Here is a 3,313-nt window from a genome sequence, read left to right on the forward strand (position 1 = left end):
TGGTCTGGAGGAACAGAGAAATCAGCGCTTGAATATTAGTGGCTGGTGCTCTGTAAATACATTAGGTGGTCAGACCCTATGAAGCTTCTAAGCTATACAGACGATGCATCCTACTTCAAAAGTTTTTGTCCTTAGGAAACTGCCATCTAATGCTAGTTTACAAGTCTGCCTCTCAAGTCTGTCCCTCTTACAGGGGAGATGATTACTTGGAGTTGCCGGGGAAGGAATGGATGATGCGTGTAGTTCCCAGTGCAAGGCCTTGGTTGGAGTTGATCAGGTAAAGAAGGAATCTTGAAGGAGATGCCTCCAAAAGGAAGCTTGGGAAGATATGTGAGACTATGCCTCTGCCCCATTGTACAGTGAGCTTCTCAGATTGAATAGAGGGACGTGACCTCTTCCCCCTCATTGGCACACCTACTTGGGCATCCCTAATGCCAAATGTGATTTGAGGAGCCCCTCAACAGGGTTTATATAGGTGGAAGGCAGAAGATTTCTCTGTTCCTTCAACTCATGTACGTTTGGGGAGCCAATCTCCCTTCGTTTCCTTGCCAGCCTGGGGGTTAAACTAGCAGGCTTGCAGCCTCATTTGATGAGGTTGGGAAAAGGTCCGGAACCAGATAGAGCTTTGTAATATGAAGCTAAGAATCCCCTCCCCAGGAAGCTCCCTGCTACAGATTTATTTTATTCTTTGTCCTCTCATGATGGACTGACCTTTCCTCCCTTTAGCTAGGCCTTCCAGGAAGCACAGCGAGCACATCATGTTTATTTTCAGCTGGTTGATAGGCTCTTAGTTTCCAATTCATGAAAATATAGTGTGCTAGTCTTACTGGACTAAAAGAATGATACAGTGAACAGAAGAGGAAGAAATCCCTTTCTTTTATTGATTTGAAATGCATGATCTAACTACAGTATGTATTATTTTGGGATCCGTTTTTTATTAAAGTTCAAGAAGAAAATTACTGATGCTTTCCTATGTGGTAAGAGGGAAAAGTGCAGGATTTTATTAGGATGTTTGACAATGTGCATCACATCATGGTGCAGATGGCATTTGAATGATCCTGTTCATTATAAAGTGGAGAACTGTGAAATTTTAGAATGTATCACACACAGCACAATTTCTTTTCCTTTTAATTTCGTTTGAATGCAAACTTTTTTGAAAAGACCATATTCAGCATTGGTTTGTAGGCACAGAGTCTGAAAAAGAGTTTGAACAATAGTTTATTTGCTGACTTAACCCAAAGAACTTGGGTCCTTTGAGCCATCCAACATCTCTGTTTGGGGGTGAAGCGGCTGTACGTGCAAGGTTGACTGTGTTGATGTTTTCCAGGCCAGATTATATATTTTTAGATTGACTGCATATTACTTGCAAGCTATTTTTAAATTTGTATGCAAGACGCCACTGGCACCAGGCAGAAGGTCCAGCCTGACCATTATCCATCCATCCATTATTTTTATTCTTAGTGACAGGAGTTTATGTAACAGACGTTCAGCAATGTGTTAAGGCATTTGGACATTGTCACCTGAAGGTAAACAGAAAAGCACACCATTTAGATTTCCCTGTGGATTTTATAATTTAAACCATATAGTCAAGGCCCCCATGTTTCTTCCCTCCCACCCCACTGTCAAAGCTTATTTTGTTATCCAGTCCTTCTGGTTGACATACAACATGATTTTATGTCAGAGAAGATGAGGGAGAACCTAGAGAACTTTTTTATAGAGTTCATGCATTTTTAAATATCAATTTATAGTAAATAAACTACAGAAATATCATACTTATACTTTTTTAGTCCATTTTAGGTGGCTTAAGTGTTATGTTGGTGAATGTTTGAGATACAAATACTGGTATTCAATAAGTAAGAGTGCTTTAAATTCCAGTGTATAATGCCTTGCTTATCATATAAAGATGAGCCTGAACCAGCCTCTGAATTTGAGGTGTTCAAAATCTAGATCTGTATTTTGCACATTGAACTTATTCTAATACTTTGTCGAGTGCTTTTAAAAGACTTCTTCTTTCATTTTTGCATAAAGAATTAGGATACCCAAAGCCTGCGTCTCTTGAGTCTGCCTCTTGTTAGCCTCGTGTGTCTAAGTGCTTTTTAAAACCTATACGCTGCATTTGCCTAAGCCCCTATAGAATTTTTGTTTAAATATTTAAAAATACTTTCTTGCCCATACAGAAAATAGATGAAATTAAAAGATGATATTTTCCAAAGGTCTGAGAGCCTTGAGCAAAATCTACACTGGCCCTTTTCTTTTATTTGTTAAAGAAACTGTAATTCTAAATCCTTGTGGAGTTAATTTTAAAATATACTTCCACTAGGAAAAATAATGCAAGTTCCAACTTCTAACTAGCTGTAAAACCCTTGTGCTGCAATTGGATAGTTTAGTGGACTCCAGTGAAAGAAAGAAGTTTGGAATTAAAGTGAAAGGAACTCAGTACTGAAAGATGAATGTTGTCACAGGAGGGAGAGTGTACCATGTAAAATTAAGACAGATTGGTAAAAATGTTTCTGCCTTCTACTGCCAGTGCTGCATGCTGTGCTTCACAGCTTCTTATGGAAAGATTAAGTCCACAGTACACACAATACTAAATTTATTATGCATTTACCTTACCAGGAGCGTTGAGAAATTTGACAAGCAGGAGACATGCACAAAAGTCAGTCTTACAATAAAAATGGCTTCTTGTAACTTTTTATTTTGTCACGTTTGGCATCTTGTTTTAAAATAATACCTGTTTTGATGTGAAATATTTATAAATGCTGAGAAACCAAAGCAAAGTACTTGTTAAAAATGCATTTTGTTTTGAAACTCTGTTTGAAGTCGTTAAAAAGAGAAACAAATGTGCAAGCTTAGATTATTTTACTATCTGTCCTCCTGAAGCTCTTCTGTAGTGTTGCACTTCTATTGCAATACTTAAGGTTGAAAAGGCACTTCTAGTATAATCCCCAATCTTCAGACACTTAACTGTCTTAAATGCTCAATGTGCTGAAATTTCTTATGCACACTCTCAGTTCATAGGATTTTCTTAGTGGGTGGAGAGAGGAAGAGTTGGTAAAATTCTATTCAGATGGTTTTCTAATGAATGTTAAAAAAAATCACCACTTTTTGCTTTTTAATCCACATTTAATTTTTCTTAAACTTCAGATGTGGCATGGATTTATCAAGGGCTAGTAACTGGCATTTCTAGATCACTCAAACTAGGTCACAGATATTAATAAGCCTCTCAAAACACCTGTATAGGTGAACTATTTACCTGTTTTCTAGTGGGAGAAACTGGGTCACAGTGAGATAAAGGCTACACAGCAGGTCAGGG

The sequence above is a fragment of the Terrapene carolina genome, unplaced genomic scaffold (genome assembly GCF_002925995.2).
Source record: "Terrapene carolina triunguis isolate 2854851 unplaced genomic scaffold, T_m_triunguis-2.0 Scaffold103, whole genome shotgun sequence".
Lineage (NCBI taxonomy): Eukaryota > Metazoa > Chordata > Testudines > Emydidae > Terrapene > Terrapene triunguis.